We start from the raw sequence: 17993 nt of genomic DNA, 5'->3' as shown, positions 1-17993 counted from the left end.
AATTAAATTTGCATTTAATGTCTCATAATAGAAATAAAATACCATATACAAAAAGTACAACAAATTGCATAGAATTTAATGTCATACAATTCTATTTCTTACAATATATAAATTTGCATTCATCTAATCTACTCTTTGTTACATACTAACAATTGAAATGAAGAATGCAACACTTGCATTTGCAGCATCTTGTCTCTTTCAGCTTGAGCTTTCTTTTCCTCTTCTAACTCCAGAGCTATTCGCTTTCATCCACCCTATAAACAAAACACAAAATCACTTGTCATTTTCATTCTACTTTTAAAATTAATTCTTATTAGGACATTATACTTTTAAAACTACCAATCTAACAAATTTTTCAAAGAATATAATTTATAATTTTTTTATGGAAAGTACATTGCTATTTCTTGAATACAACATGTTACAAACTGTGAAAGAGAAACCCTATGTCCACTTCCACCATGAAAAGTGGAAAACCAATCGTTATATAGCATACACACCTGGTTTTACAAGAATGAAGTTAATAATGATTAGATTGATAAATTAAGGAGTTAAAAATGAAGAAATATGATGTAATAAGATGAGAAAAATTATTAGGTAACAGGTTAAGAAGATATAAACGCACCATCATCATCCTTGTTGTGTTGGACATATAATAGGATGCATACCAACCAGCTTGATGAAAAACAAATCAAAATAAATAAATTAAGTGATTTGTCATTTTCTAATATATCTTAATGTTAAATATAACATTTACCTAGCACAGCTTGATGAAGATCATAAACATCCTTTTAGATAAAGTAATATATGAGTAATTATATATTTGCTCTAAGAAATGAACACAATACTTTCTAATTTCAACTTAACATTAATATGGCATAGAAACTTACATTCTCTTGTACCAAATAATTTCTTATTTACTTGTAGTAGCAGTAACTATATCTTCATTTTATATTTTTATTTTTTTTAATCCTCACAAGTATTTATAATCATTATCTATGACTATAACACTAACCGGTAAGAAGAAGGCTTTTCCCTAGTAATATCTCGCAAGTCAACTTTTTGGCTAATAAATTATGTGTTGGCGTGATAATATCAACCTCCAAAAAAGAGATAACATCCTTAGATTCCTCATTGGACTTTGATGAAGTACCAGCATTTTCATCTGCAATTTCCATCAAATTATTAGTAAATAAGGAACAGCCTAAAAGATTAGATAGAACACTAACTAGATTGTGCAGCATCAAGAAGTTCCTCAAGTTCAAAAATCCAATTAACACCACCAGGCTGTACACAATCCATCCCATGTCCTTTCTTCAACAACGCTTCAGATCAGCAGCAATATAGTCCGGTGTCCCCACTGTTGAAAACGCCTTCTCTCACATAAACAAGCATTATGTGGTCATCTTCACAACAATACCCAATCAATTTCACCAAATTGGGATGTCTGAGCTTACCAAGGAAATTAACTTCAGTCTAGTTGCAAGGACAAAGAACTAGAGGAGCTTACAAGCCATTCTCTGTGGCCTTGAAGACCCTCCTTGTTGAGAACCTTAACAGCAACAGGCAGAGATTTGAGACCAACCTAAACATTCTTATCAATATAGCCCTTGTAAACAACCCTTAAGTGAAAAGCACACCTTCCATTATTGCCATATTTTCCCCATCTTCAAGCTATAAAACCAAAAATGTATTGATTAAATTAAATCAAGAAACTGTCATAAATATATGAAAAAAAGAAAAAACTTGAAAATTTACCTGACTAGCTCGAAATGTTAGCTTCTTATCAATGTGTTCACACATGACATTAGGTTCGAATTTGATTTCCTGAATGACAAGGGTAATTTAGGAAACAATATATATATATATATATATATATATATATATATATATATATATATATATATATATATATATATATATATAGCATTATAAGTAACACAATAGACTAAAAGGCTGACCTCAAACAGTTTTATTTCTTCATCGGGAGCAAAGCCTGTGAGCTCATTTAGCTTTCCCAGCATCTCCATTGGCTTTCCACTACTCTTCATAAAGAGCATTCCAACATACCTCGATACCACATTAAACCAGATTGAGGTGGTGTTTCTTTTTGAGTTAATGAGTTAAGCACTTAATATGGATAGCTATATATGTCTCTTTCTTTTTTAATTAATCTATGCATAATCACTTAATGGGTTAAGCCAAAAAACCTCACTTAATAAATGAAACATGTTGCATCTTCCTTTTATAAAACCAGTCCTATCACAAATTATTGAGGTTGAAGGTGAAAATGCAGGATGATTGTGAAAAAAGGGTGGTCAACAACAAAATATAAGCCTATGATGATTTTAAAATATTTAAATTAGTCTAATTTCCTATAGTTATTTAAAAGTGGAGAGTGAACAGTTGGGCATATGTCTAATTTTGGTCCCTATAATACATGATTAGTAAGTAACTTAATCTAGTAAGCTATATCAGTTTTCTTTTTGACTTTTTGACTTAATGTAGAAAGAACATAGGAAACGGAAACATACAGATGCTATGATGTTGACACAACTTTCTTCATCTGGATCTTCCATTAACTTTTTAATGGATGGAATTTCCTCAAGAAGATGAATATAAGTGGCCCCACCACCAGGCACAATACCCTCATCCATGGCTACATACGTGGCATTTTTTGCATCCTCAATTCTTAGCTTTCGATCTTCTAATTCCATCTCAGTGTGGGCCCCTACCGATAACCAAAATTATTTCAATTCATTATATATACATTATTTTAGTCATAATTAATTAATAAACTGACCTTGATAATGGAAACACCACCAGAGAGTTTTGCAATTCGTTCACTGAGCTTTTTGGAAAGATAAGAACTATCTGTTTTAGAAAGATCTTTCTTTATTTGTGAAATTCTTTCTTTGATTTCAGCTTTCATGGATGGATCAGCTACAATAGTTGTGTAATTACTTGTTATAGTTAATTTTTGTGCAATTCCAAGTTGATCAGAGGTTGCATATTCTAGAGATAAACCCAAATCTCCAGATAAAAAATCAGCTCCTATTTTAACATGATAAATGTCAGCAGAAAGGTGGCATAAAATAAGTCTTCAAAATGTAATATATGAAATATTTAAATTGTTACAGAATTACCTGTCATGAGGGCAATATCTTGAAGTAAAGCTTTCTTTCTTTCCCCAACACCAGGACATTTCACAATAGCAACCCTAAGTAAACCTTGATTTTCGTTAACAATTAGGGTTTCAAGAACTGAGATTGAGATATCTTCAGCAAAAATGAGCAAAGGGACACTTAATTGAGTACACTTTTCTAGCAATGGGACAATTTCTTTCACAGATGATATCTTTTGATCTGTTATCAGGACTTTAGCATTTTCAAATTCCACAGACAAATTGTTCTGATTTGTGACAAAATGAGGAGACATGTATCCTTTGTCGATCTGTAGGGAAAGTATTCCTGAATAGACATTAAAATATGAAAATGAAAAAGATAAAAAGAATGTATGAATAAAATATCACAATATGTATTTCACTTGATACCTTCATTCCTTCTTCAACAATCACAGAAGTTTCAGTTGATGAAGAAGATTCAATAGAAATTATTCCATCATGACCGATTTTATCAATGGCTTCAGCAATTAATTTCCATTAAATTCATTATTTCCAGTAGAGATGGAAGTTATGGCTGTGAACAGGAAGAAAAGAATCTTTAGAGTTTAGAGAATCTCATGGAAGAAAACACTAAAATGAAAAGAAATTTACCTTTTATATCATCTCTTTTGCTGACTGGAATCATTTTCTTTTTCAAAACTTTGATCAATTCTTTGAGACAAACAATTTTGATCAATAAGAACATTGAACACAAATCAAATATATCCTAACAGTAAATAGGGGAAGAAAAGAAGCATACTAGCAAAGAATAAGACCAGGACCGAGTCGATAAGTACTAATCATCGTAGATGTCGAGGAGTGTTGGAGGGATTACGGAGAATCAGATAAGGTCGGCAGAGAAGGAACCTTAATAGATGAAGAGGGTGTTAGTGGGATTACGAAGAAGCAGCTCCATCGAGCACACCCTAGCACCGACTTTGAATGGAGAATGCGAAATCTTGCTTGGAAGGTGACGGATTACCGACGTACCATAGCAGAATGAAGACGGAGTACTTCCACGATGAAGAAGTCAGCATTTCAGTTCATGCATCGTTATCTTTGTGTTGTGAGAGAGATTACACTAAGAAATTGAAAGAGGATGTGATGGAATGATGAGTGGGAATAAACCCTAAAATCGGATCGACAAATTTGCCCCTGAAATTTGGTTTGCTGCGCTGCTCTCATTATCTCCGGATGAGCCGCCAGTGAGAACCCCAACACCAGAGGACTCTCTGGCATCTTCTCAACCACTGCTCATCTCGACGTTAACGATGGCGGAGGGTCGACGACCATGAAAGAGCACATAGCGGTCGCCGGAGTGCGAGGGGAGTAGTTGGCGGTCGATGTGGGGAGGGGAAAGATGTATCGTCGATTGTGGGGATAAAGAACGATGCGTCAAAAAGTGCTTAGGGCAAAGAGGGAAAGAGGGAAGGGAAAGCGGGATTTTCTAATTTTTGGGTTTTCTTTTCCCGCTAACAACTAAACAACCCGCGTTTCATTAAAAAATATAAAACGACATGTCTAGATAACGCGCATTTTATAATAAGCGCCCTCCGTGTTTTTTTTTTGACACTAATTTTAGGGTACGGAAAAAATGCGCGTCTGAAATCCTTAAAATTTTTAAAGAGTTGACATTATTTTTAGGTTACCCACTTTTGCGTATCATAAATCAATGCGTATCATAAATTGCACGTCGTAAAAGGCTGTTTTTCTAGTAGTGACATAAATTAAAACATAAAATTTTTTTTTTGGATTTTTGATTTTTGATTTATTTTGAACAAAAAATAAAACATAAATAAAAATATTTTTGGATTTTTGATTTTTCTGATTTTTTTTAATTCTCCCCCTAAATTTGTGCATAGAGGAAAACTATGAACAACTTTAACAAAAAGAAAAATATTTGGGATCAAAGTTGTGAGACAGCCTGAACTTGTTTATCAATACTTTCACCTTCATGAATAGATCTGGTCAATTGTCGGTATTGTGGTCCACTTAAACACGAAGAATATTGACAAACTTTTGCTAAAGAAACCATTTAGCTGACGACAACCATGAGTATTGTTGTCCACTTAAATTAAGCAGCGAGATCTACAGACAACCTCAAATGCTTCAATTTTTGTTGCACTAGAACGTGTTCCCCACTTCCCGATATACCCTGGTTATCAAGAACTTCCAAAGAACTCCTTACTTTAGGTGAGTAAACAATTATTAAGGAGGAAGTCAAATTTAGAGATAGATGCATATGTTGTTTCCCAGGTCAGATATATTTCAATCACGCAGAGGGGACAACATATGGCTAACTAGGATAGATGGATTGAGAGGTAGAATGTTGCATATGCTGTGTCCCAAGTCGAATCTTCCGATCACGCAGAGAGGACAACATATGGCTAACAGATAGAACGAATTTCATAGATAAAGAGATGCGTAGAAATAGAGTTGTATATGTTGTATTCCAGGTCAGATCTCCCGATCACGCAGAGGAAGCAACATACGACTAACAGACAGAAAGAAAGAAAATAATCTTCTACATACCTACTTTATCGGAACCCCCCAGTCGCCCTATCAGAACCAGAATTAAGGACATAAGTCCGTACATCAATGAAAATTCGAACCACTGTTCTAGATGCGTATTAATTTAGTGTATCATGTAGGTTCATGTGTTTATCTCACTAGTCAATCTACCCAAGCGTCGTATGGTCAGTCCGAAGAATCCTATCTAAATCCACACTTTCAGATCCTTTGTGGCTACTAGCACATTGAATACAGAGTCTAGACAATTGAGATTCAGTCCTTTACACATGTTTTAGATTGCCCGTTATCACTTTCTTGATATCACTTCCCAATAATAACTACTATTGAAAGACAATTAAGAAAATAAAAAAATTCTTTGAAATGAATCTAATTAAGATAAACTCAGAAGTATAAAGAAGAAAACTCAAACCATAATTCACCGATTGAATTGGCATCCAGAAGGTCTAAGAACAACACGCATAATCTCATAATAGATCCGAAAATTCTTCATGTCGTTAAGCACAAACCCCATGTGATCCCTTCCTTTCTTCCCTTCCCTCAAAGGACACATACTCTCAAATAAAAGTCTGAATGTTGTACAATTAAAAGATGTCCCCTATCATGTGCCCGGAATAGCCACTACCAACAAACCGAAGTCTGATGATATGCCTCCATAGCTGCTCCAAAACAGAGTGAGATTAGTTGGTCTTTAGAACCCAGTCCATTTTAAAAATGGGTTGACCTTGGTCATCAATGCACGATACTCTCTCCCATGACATATCCTGCTTATCACAAACAGAAGATGTAGAAATATTAGAATCATTAATTGATTTGGGAGATTGAACCTTTTGTACCCATTTGTAGTCGAGTTTAACCCATTTGTTGTTGGATTGGATGGGTGCCTTGGCACTTGCTTTTGATCTTGATGTCGGCCGTTGAGATGACTTTGACCTAACCGGTCTTTGTTTCACTGGAGCATCTCTTGGATTGGGCTTCTTGGCCGACATTCCCTTCTTGCCTTTGGGATTCGGATTCTCGGCCTTCTGTGCATTCCAGTCACCATTCTCTGTATGAGACCTTGAGGGGTTTCTTTTGGAAAACCTCTCTCTTTATGTGTTTGCCAGCCTTGTGCATATAAGGGAATGTATGTGCAATTAGGACAATTTTTGGCAATGTGTCCAGGTGTTCCACAGTGAAAACTAGTCTTTTTCTTCACTATGAAGTTATTTCTTCTTGCCCCTGGTGGCGTATCCTTGCCTTGTCTCGTATTGTTCCCATATGCACACTTGCAACAAGCACTCTGTTGCGCTGGAATTGGTAGCCTGTATTTCTCAATGGCAGGTTTGTTAGGAGTAACATAATTTGAAGCAACAGATTCTGAGTTCAAGGAGTCATTGGTTTGTTCAGTAGTGTTCTCCTTGTTCTCATCTTCTGCTACTTTACCTGCACATGAAGTAGAAACATTAGTATTTTTCAACTTGAATACCTCCTAACACAAATTCAGATGGTTTTCCATATTGAAGATGTGCCTCCCCGACAATTTCTTCCTGTGTCATAGGGATGGATGTGTGGTTATTATTGAAAGATGGAGGAACACTACTATACCCTAGACCCTTGTTTTGATTATCTTTGAATTTTAATTGCGTTTCAAATAAGGACTCGACCGTCTAACTTGACGCAATATAATTTTTGAAACTAACATCTGTTTTTCCACACTTAATTTTCAAAGTGTCAAGTTCTGCAGTTACATCAGCAACTTGTCTCTTAATATAGTCATAATTTTCACACTTGTTGCTACACTCTTCCTGAAGCTTCCTAAAGTCTTTGGTTTTTGCTTCTAGTTCAGCCGTCAGGTGTTTCTGTCCTTTCCTAAGTTGATATCCTTCGTATTTTAGGTCGTCGACTTCCCTTTTTAGCAAATCATTATTTTCACGAAGAATTTTAATCGTATCTTCACAAGATGGAATACATGAAACTTCATTGGCCGGGATGTTTGTGGAAATCATTGTTTTTCCACATTTCAAAGCATCAAGCTCTTCAATTACATCAACAATACTAAGACGATTGAGATCTTTTGTCTTCTTGCTGACAGTTACGTTCATATCCCACGATTTCGGAACTGAATTCAGTAGCTTTTTGTTTATCTCAGATTTAGTCAAGAAGTTCCTAGCAATATTCATCTCAGTAGTGATTGTGGTAAATCGCTGCAGTTGAGCCTCCATGGTTTCTCCGGGAATGTAGTTGAACATGTTGAAATTTTGTGTTAACATATCCTAACTATTTTCTTTCATGTCTTCAATTCCCTTGTTGACCTCAACAGCCATTAAAAGCACAACTCGAAGCTAAAGTAAAACATAAATGTCAAATTTAAAAATGCCCATTTTATTAAAAGTCAACCTTAAAAGTCAAATTTAAAAAATCGAACTCAAAAGTCAAACTCGAAAAAGTACAACTTAAAAGTCAAACCAAAAAGCTAAATTTGAAAATTTAAAAGTTAAACGAGAAAGTCAAACTTTAAAATCAAAGGTCAAACCTAAAAGTCAAAGTCAAAATTTTAAATAAATTGTCAAAAACAAAAGTCAAAAATAATTTTTATTTATTATTTATTTATTTATTTATTTATTTATTTATTATATTATTATTTTTTTTTGATTTTTGATGAAAAAGGAATTTAAAATTAAAGAAATTGAGTTTTGGGGTTAAAAGTGACAAATTTGCGAAACTAGGTTCGAAAATGAGAGTTTTTCAATTAAAAACGGAAGGAAAGTAACATGTGGCAAGGTAGATCAAGTGGTAAGGCGCTGAGTTAAAGATCTAGGACACCCGGGTTCGATCCCCGGCAACCCCAATTCCGTTTCGAATTTTTTTAAGACCGAAGCGAAGATGCTGCTGCGAAGCGAGATGCGAGATGCGAGGACGAGGTCCGAACATCGGACCCTATGTGAAGCTTGCCGCAAACCGAAGACCGCAAACTGAGCCGTGAACTCCGAGGGCCATAATCTCGGACCGTGTACCTCGGGCCGTAAACTCGGAAACCCTAGCTGCTGGCCGCCACCCCCGCTGGTTACGACCAAAAACAACGATTTTTGCCCTTTTTGCTCCAAAACTCTATCAAAAAACTCGTTTTTATGAAGAATGCAAAGAACAAACCCCCCTAATTTTCAGAGATCTATCCAAAAACGCAGGAATTTTTCAAAAATAAGATCAAATATGCTCCAGATCTGACAAAAATGACTGATACAATCCAAGCTCTAATACCAATTGTAAGTCCCTAATCTGCTTGTGTATCAATCAGATCCATTTGATGGTGCGGAAACTCAGTCAAACGAATGATGTCAGATCAAATAGAAGAGAAGGAGAAGAAGAAGATGATGAATCCTGAATGATATGATTAGAATTAAGTTCCTTACAATAGATTCACACACACAAAATGCTCTCTTCTTCTCTCTAGTTTCTCTCCTCTTACGTTCATCACTCTACTCCTCAACCCTAACACCTATATATATACTAGGGAATATGGGCTTGGTGAACATGGGCCGTAAATGGATTGACGGTCGTAAACCTGTTTACGGCCATAAACACTAACCGTAAACACCCCACCTGGCCGTAAACTAGACTATAAGCTCATAAAATATTACATAAAAATATAATTGCCCAGAAAAGCAAAGTATAAACCATATTTTGACCAACAATATCCCCCTTGGTTTATTGCTTTCTTTTCTTAATTGACCCAACAAGCTCCCCCTTAAAAAGTAGTTGGCTCTTCTTATCAATTTTCAATGGGAGCTTGGCTTCAACTTTAACCTTCGATTTTTTCATAGCAGCAGGATGAACATATGCATCTTCGATGAATGACTTCATCTTGAGCCCTTGAGATTTTCTTCAGAATTTGACATTGAACACACATTGGGTGAGGATGCTTGATGTACTGATTCTTGAAAGATAGCGCTTTCAGCTTGAGAATCTTCAGAGAGAACATCAGAGAGAACAAATCTTCTGTATCACTTTTGAAGGTACAACGATAGCAGCAGACTGATTGAGGTGGCTTCAATGCAATCCATTACATAATCTTCAAGAACAACTTGACCTTGCTACTGGGGTTGAAGGATTGAATGTTGAAAGAATAATCTTCATTTCTTGCTCCTTCGAGTGAGAATTCTTCATTGATCACGGATGAAGCCTTGACTTAGAAATCTTCGACACAAACTCCATGAGTTTCATCTTTACCTGAATTCAGTTTTCAAGACAAAACAAAACTAAAAGGAAACTTAGCACATAAATTAAAACAGAAAAAAAATATTTTTGGATTTTTGATTTTTGATTTTTTTTGAACAAGAAATTAAACAGAAATAAAAATATTTTTGGATTTTTGATTTTTCTGATTTTTTTTTTAATTCTCCCCCTAAATTTGTGCATAGAAGAAAACTATGAACAACTTTAACAAAAAGAAAAATATTTGGGATCAAAGTTGTGAGACAGCCTAAACTTGTTTATCAGTACTTTCACCTTCATGAATAGATCTGGTCAATTGCCGGTATTGTGCTCCACTTAAACACGAAGAATAGTGACAAACTTTTTTTAAATAAACCATTTAGCTGACGACAACCATGAGTATTGTTGTCCACTTAAATTAAGTAGCGAGATCTACAGACAACCTCAAATGCTTCAATTTTAGTTGCACTAGAATGTTTTCCCCACTTCCGGATATACCCTGGTTATCAAGAACTTCCAAAGAACTCGTTACTTTAGGTGAGTAAACAATTATTAAGGAGGAAGTCAGATTTAGAGATAGATGCATATGTTGTGTCCCAGGTCAGATATATTTCAATTACGCAGAGGGGCCAACATATTGCTAACTAGGATAGATGGATTGAGAGGTAGAACCTATTTACGGTTGTAAAGACTGACCGTAAACACCCCACCTGGCTGTAAACTAGACTGTAAGCTCATAAAATATTACGTAAAAATATAATTGCCCAGAAAAGCAAAGTATAAACCATATTTTGACCCAACAGTACAGTTTAAGTATATTTTCTTAATGCCTTTTGTTTTCCCGTTATCCATTTCTACTATAAAAGTTTCACTTAATGATTGAGGGGTTTGTTTGAGTAGATTTTTAAAACTATGGCTCATGAAATTCCTCTCCGCTCCACTATCAAATAGAATGCATGCATAAGAGTTATCAAGGAGAAACATACTAGTAACTAGTGTAGGATCAGCAACGGCTTCCTCATGGCCCATTGCGAATACTCGACCTCTTCCACCAGTATTCCCATTGTTTGATTTCGGACAGTCCCTTCTGAAGTGTCCTGTTGCTCCACACTCGTAACAATTACAACCTACTCCTACATTTGCGGCTGGAACGGCAAGTTGGGTTGGTTCCTTGCAGAAGCGGACAATGTGTCCCTTCCGGTTGCACTTGGTGCGATGCATCTCACGGCAGAGTCCGTGGTGATGAATGTTGCACCTATTGCACTTCGGCAAGATACCGATGTACAACTTTGTTGGTGTGGGGGTGGTAGGGACAGTAACAGTGTGAGCTATCACTAACTGTTGCCTTTTGGGGTTCTCTTGCGGGGCTTGCCCCTTTCTCTTGTTCTAGTGTTTCCTTCGGTCCTCTACCTCCTTCTGTGGCTTAGTAGCAGCGGTAATAGTACCCTGCTTAACACGATGATCGATCAATCATTGAGCCAAACGCTTCGCGCTATCAAACGTGATTAGGTTAGAAGCCAGGACATGTCCTTGGATCTGGGTTGACAATCCCCAAATGTACCTCTCCACCTTCTTCAGTTTCGGGTATACCATACCTGAGCACAAGGCTGACAACTCACTGAACCTGGCCGTGTAAGTGGCTAAGTCCGATCACTCATCCTTAGTTTCCATAACTCCTGTTCTAACTTTTGGATTTTGCCCCTCGGACAATATTCTTCCAGCATCAAGATTTTAAGATCCTCCCAACTCATGGCATTAGCAACTGGGAGAGATACGGATTTCACATGGCCTTTCCACCAGGTGAGGGCTCGATCAGAGAAAGTGTAAGCGGCGAACTTGACTTTGCTATATTAGGGATGCCTGTCACCTGTAGGTGATACTTTATCTTTCCTTCCTTGTATAAGGAATCATTTTCCTATCTATGCCCTATGTAGAACTTTTCTATGTAATTACCACAGTATCGTAAGTACTTTACTTAGGCCTTTATGCTGTCAAAAATTTTCTACTCCGGATATGATGTAAGACATACTACAAGGTTAATTTTCCCAAACTTATTACATCATAAATATCATTGATATTGACAGTCGGCAAATTTCTGTGTCAGTCTTTGTTCAAATATTTTTCATCATACTATCGTTGGAGTCTATCTGAAACTCACTCTAGTCGAGTTATTGGACTATGGTAATTTAGCTCCGGGATCATTTTCAATTCTATTTCAAAGGTTGGATCATGTTATCCACCAACCAATGGTACCCCGGTTTGGACGAGAAACATCTTATAACCATGGTATCCACTTACTTCTACTCTTTACTAGGACTGCATCATAGGGATGTAGGTCAAACCCTCGAGAACTTACTTCTACTCTTTACATGAATGATCGAAATACATCTAGGTTCAATCATAATCACTCACGAACTCATTTTGTTTCGTACAACAGAATTATGTCATCATTCAGAAATATTCAGCCGAGCAACGAAACCCCTATCCTTCATATCGACGCCGCTACATTCCAAGTCGTGGTAACAGCTGCAGTGGCAGCTGTCCTTGAAACCTCAGCGCTAACAACGCAAGCAAAGGTCGAAAGGGGGTTGAGATTTCCGATTGTTGTATCAATTCGAGAAGCCAACAAATGATAACAATCACAGACTTGCAAAGCCATAAAACCGAGAATAGGAAATGAAAGCGTCAAGCTTAAAAGGAGCGCAAGCGATCCCAAAGACTTGCCATGCAACAGCAACAGGTGGCAACCCTTGCCATTTCAGCACCGATCAGACCATACGAGGGAAAACTCCCGAAGGGTAACAAGTGTAGCTTTCATCATAATGGGGCTTGGCATGAAATGCAATGCTGCAATTGCCACAAAATAGGGCACCATGCTCATGGCTGTGGATCACCGACACGACCCATCACTCAAGCCCCTGACATCGGAGTCAACCAAGCTTGCTATGGTTGCGGTGAAATCGGACACTTTAAAAGGAATAGTTCGAAAAGGAGAAAAAAAGAAAGCAACCATGTCTGCATAACTCCGACTCGACACATCACTTCCACTACCGATGCTGGTGCAAGCCAGATATGTCACCTATGCGGTGAGATACGACACCTCAAGAAGGATTGTCCAATATCAAAGAACTCTGGCGTAGACGGGAAGATACTTAGGATCACTGCTGTAGGAGAGACTACTCTGGACCCGCGTTGAAATACTTGGGCGTTTCGTTATATTGGACTTATAAACGTTTAAAGACTAGTGCAACTTGAGTCTTATCTTCTACAAGATCCCATTAGTCAAGGGGCCCTCGTGTTGCGTATAGTTGCTTTTTGTAATATACCTTGTTCGCAGCAGTATTCTTGTAGTTAATCTAAAGTACTGAAACTCTTTTAGAAGTTGTACTATTGTGTTTTTTGTAACATCGTTTATGATCTAATTCTAATACCTCTTATTCCGAGTAGTTTGATATTATCATACAACTTGAGTCAATTCGATCCTCACAATACCAGTTTCGTGCGTACATCTCTTTCTCTGTAATCGCCTTTCTAGCGAAGCCGTCATTCAAGAACTCCAAGGTACTCATGCATAAAGTACCTTATGATTCATGTCCTTCCGGAAGAAACCTCAGCAAACCTCCTCGGAGTACCACTCATACAGTGCATCAAGTTCAACCTGAAGACCCATACGGTTGATCTATCATTGAAGAAAGTATATGCAAGGATGGTATATAATCAAGGTTCTACAGACTTAGAATTGATGATTCCGCTTTAACTTCTTTTCCTTGTTTGGATGTGAGCTTAAAGAAGAATCATTTATTCGACTGCCTTTTTCAATCTTAATTATATACGACTCGTATACACGAAGCTGCGATTGATGAACCAAATATGACTCCTAAAATGAACTTTAGGACAGAGACTGCTCAAGACTACAAGTGATCGTGTTGTCATGCGAATAAACTTAGAATCCAATCAAATGCTACCCTTGTAACCAAATCACCCTATAGTCTAGCACCTACAAAGATGCAAGAACTGTCTGGTCAACTGAACGAACTACTCAGCAATGGCTTTATAAAATTGAGCTTCTTACCCTTGGGAACTCCAGTCTGGTTTCTCAAGAAAAAAGACAGATTAGTTAGTATGTGCATCGAATAAAGGGGACCTCGACAAGATTTCCAATAGGGATCGTTGCCCTCTGCCACACATAGGTGGATTGTTTGACCAACCGCAAGGAATGAATTACCTTTCGAAGATGGATATGAGATCAGAGTATCGCCAGTTACGAGTGTCAGTGGAGGATGTCCCGAGGATAACCTTCCGAACTCGATACGGACGCTACGAGTCAGTAGTGATACCTATCGGATAAGACCAATGTGCCCATAATATTCATGGACTTAATAAATAGGGTATGTCGTCCTTACTTGGATCAGCTCGTCATTGTGCATGTAAAATGATCTACTTATCTACTCTCATTGTAAGAAAGAGCATAGAAAGCATCTACAACAAACCTTGGAAAACATTTCAATTAGAGAAGCAATACGCGAAGTACTCTAAATGCGATTTTTGGATTCGAAGAGTCGAATTCCTAAGGCACATTGTTAGTGAAGTGGGAATTCATGTGGACCCTTCCAAAAATCAAGGCCATTGAAAACTGGTCAGCACCAAAAACGCCTACGGAAATTTGTAAATTTCTAGGTCTCGCTGACTACTGTTGCAGGTTCATTCAGAATTTCTCTCGAATTACGAAGCCTCTTACGACTTCGACCCAGAAAGAAGTGGCCCTTGATTGGGAAGAAAAAGAAGAGAAAGAAACCTTGGGAATTCCAAGTATGAGAGCATATTTTGTTGAAAGTCTCATCCTACAAAGGCTTGATACGCTTCTAAAAGCGTGGAAAGCTAAATCCTAGGTACATAGAGCCCTTCGAGATTCTTGCTAGAATTGACTCATACTAGTGTTCGTTGCCATAATCGGCCATTTCAAGCTCCTATATTGTAAGTAATCTTGTCCTAGCTTGTTATATACTAGAATGATCTTTTTTAGACTTAAGAATCATCAAGGAATCCAAGTTGGAAGAGAGTTTACGGCCAAGGATCTCGCAAGGCCGTAAACTCCATATAAGGGTGCAATGTTGCCCGAAGTTCTTTCCTTATGCTTAGAACTTGGACTAGAACTCTCCACCATTGAACTAGTGACCTTAAACTTTGAGTTAGTTCATAATACCATGAGTTTACGGCAATAAATTTATGGAGAAATGGTCCTTAGGCCGTAAACTCCAATTAAGGTCATGTCTTGGACCTTAAACTTATATAGACTCTTGTTTAACCTTTGAACACTTAAACCCTTGAGACTCCCTACCTTTAAGATCCTGAATATGACTATTTAGAGAGTTTACGTCTAGGAGTAAACTCCCCTGGGCAATAAACTCCTCAACACTCTCCATTGAGTGGGTCTTTCACTTCCTTGGGTAAAGCAAAATTCCCTCAAGCTTCCCTAGCCTTTCAAACCCACACTTATGCTTCTATGACCATGAGTTTACGGCCGTGAACTCCTTGGGGCTGTAAAACCATGGTAATAAACTCCATGTAGAGTAGTCCTTGGGCCATAAACTCAATAGCAATACCTTACAACCCTTAGATGCAACCCTAAGTTCTTATAACACTTGAATCTAAGTGTTTTCCTGGTTCTAGGGTGTTTATACTTGTCTAATTAGTGTTATAATCACTAATTACATATATATATATATATATATATATATATATATATATATATATATATATATATATATATATATATATATATATATATATATATATATATATATGTCTTTATATGTTATTAGGATCATTGTGTGTGTTCAAGTCTTCACTTGACACCTAGCACCTTGTCCGACACTTCCATCCAATCCACTTACTACAGGTGAGTTCATACCCCTTAATTAACCTTTTAAATTTTTTTTAAATGATTTTGGTGGGGGGGGGATACAAGTTGAGTCATACTAATTATTATATCTATCACATGTGATTAATAACTAGTACACAAATGGATTTACTACGCTTTTAGCTGTTTTACCAAGCATACTACTTCAAAGTGAATTTCTCAAACGTTTTCACATATTTAACTTTTTATCAAACTATCTTACATACTGTATCTTTCCTTTCAAACTTTGTTACAACTGTGTTTCAAACAAAGGTTTTCATGTATTTCAAACTGTGTTTCAGACAAAAGATTTCTTATACTTTAAAACAAATTGCTTTTAAACCATTTTATAAATTGACATCAAGTCATAAATTCTTATTATTAAACTTTTCAAATGTTTTACAAAACTTCTTGTAAACTTTTATATTGTGAAATGCATGCCTATATATGTATAGTTATATAAGTAATGTTTAAAGGACTTAGGACTACTAGCTCGCCTTAATTTCTTTTCCTTGTTTGGATGTGGCCTTAGGGTATCGGTTATTTGTCCGAATCTCGTCTAAATATTAGTTATATATATTATGTATACATATATAGACATAAAACTTCTATCAGTCAATTCAGTACCTTTGGGTAGCAAAGGCATACTTTCAGTTATACACGTACATTACTAGTAACTATAGCAGGTATAGTTAGGAGATACTATTTACTATTCCTAGGATAATAAATCACACTAAGAGTCAGTTCATACATGAGTGATCAATGCATACTATAAACAATACATACACTACAATAATACATAAACTAGAGTAATACATACACTACTCTAATACACACTATATGAAGAGACACTATTACACACTATATGAAGAGACACTATTACATACTATAGGAAGAGACACTATTATGTACTATATGAAGGGAAACTATTACATACTATATGAAGAGACACTACTACATACTATATGAAGAGATACTACTATACACTCCTGGACTGACCATCCTACACCTGGCTGCTCGCTACAGCAGGTGTGTTCATCTACGGATGTTCTCGGTTATATTGTTCGGCAATTTACCGTGTCGTGCTTATCCTAGACAAATGGATACAATTTTAAGGATTATACAATTTTCCTTATTACCTTTACTTTGTGACATGCTCACATAAACGATGAGGTAGAATATATTTTGATACGATATCAGTAATTATATAATTTTCCCTATTACTTTTATCTTGTGACACATTCATATAAACGATGTGGTAGACTATATTTTGATAATAATAGTTATATAGGGGAAAAACCTTCATTTTTACAGAGGTTCAAACCTTCAAAATAGTCGGGTCTTGGTAGATGACTACTTATTATACTAGTAGGAAATATGGGATTTTCTAGGGTTTTCATACTTATACAAACCTTTCCTCAAACAATTACAAGTATTTCATTACAATTTTTACAAATCAATGACACTAAAATACTTATGAACTCACCAGCGTTATGTTGATCTACGGTTTCAAAATAACTTGTATTTTCAAGTCACCAGTAGACATATACGATGACCAGGTTTTGAGAAGACGGAGTAGTCAAGACTCGTCTTTTATTTTGATTACTTATTTTCATGTCTTATTCTGTGAAAGAACACACTTGTATTAAAATTTTACTATTAATGCAATGGATGATGTTGTTGCTTGTTTACTACTTTACACTGTTGTGATGTTTTACATGACGTCCTCCGCCCACAGAACATTTCTGTTGTTCTTGGTTTTGGGGTGCAACAGTATTCTGTGACAACACGAAATTTCCATTCTGTACAAACCATATCAGGTCAGTAGAAGATTAGAACAGTTGCAGTAAATTTCCATACTTTTAGTATAAGTTGGAGTATTTCAGGATTTACACTTAAGGAGATATCAGGAGAGTGGATGCACTTGGGTATTGTGCAACTCTGTTATTCCAAAACTCTATGATATCAGAGTTCATAGCTGTAACATCCAAAATTTCAAAACAATTAAAACTTTTCAAAATCATCCATTTTATTAACATTGTTACAAAAAGGTTTTCATTACATTATTAAACAGAGTAATTTCCCAGGTTCATATCATAAAACACCAACGCGAGGAACGGTACGATCACGCCTTTGCCTTGTCACAGACTCTTGAGAACCTGAAACATAAAACCACAACTGTAAGCCCGAAAGCTTAGTGAGATACCCCCA

At 36.4% G+C, this 17993-nt stretch overlaps 1 pseudogene across 1 annotated transcript; it reads right to left on the bottom strand.

The window, feature by feature from the left end:
* Positions 1-2359: 2359 nt before the first annotated feature.
* On the bottom strand, positions 2360-11476 carry LOC145096276 (chaperonin 60 subunit alpha 2, chloroplastic-like; annotated as a pseudogene). The gene is made up of 8 exons (XR_013703757.1): positions 11445-11476; positions 10955-10980; positions 3773-3841; positions 3551-3695; positions 3144-3450; positions 2797-3051; positions 2532-2728; positions 2360-2428 (listed from the first exon to the last, which is right to left on the bottom strand). The product of XR_013703757.1 is annotated as a chaperonin 60 subunit alpha 2, chloroplastic-like (transcript).
* Between the last annotated feature and the right edge of the window lie 6517 nt (positions 11477-17993).

Source organism: Lactuca serriola, chromosome 3 (assembly GCF_051521515.1).
Source record: "Lactuca serriola cultivar US96UC23 chromosome 3, Lser_US96UC23_V15, whole genome shotgun sequence".
NCBI lineage: Eukaryota > Viridiplantae > Streptophyta > Magnoliopsida > Asterales > Asteraceae > Lactuca > Lactuca serriola.
This window is presented reverse-complemented; position numbering and strand designations above follow the sequence as displayed.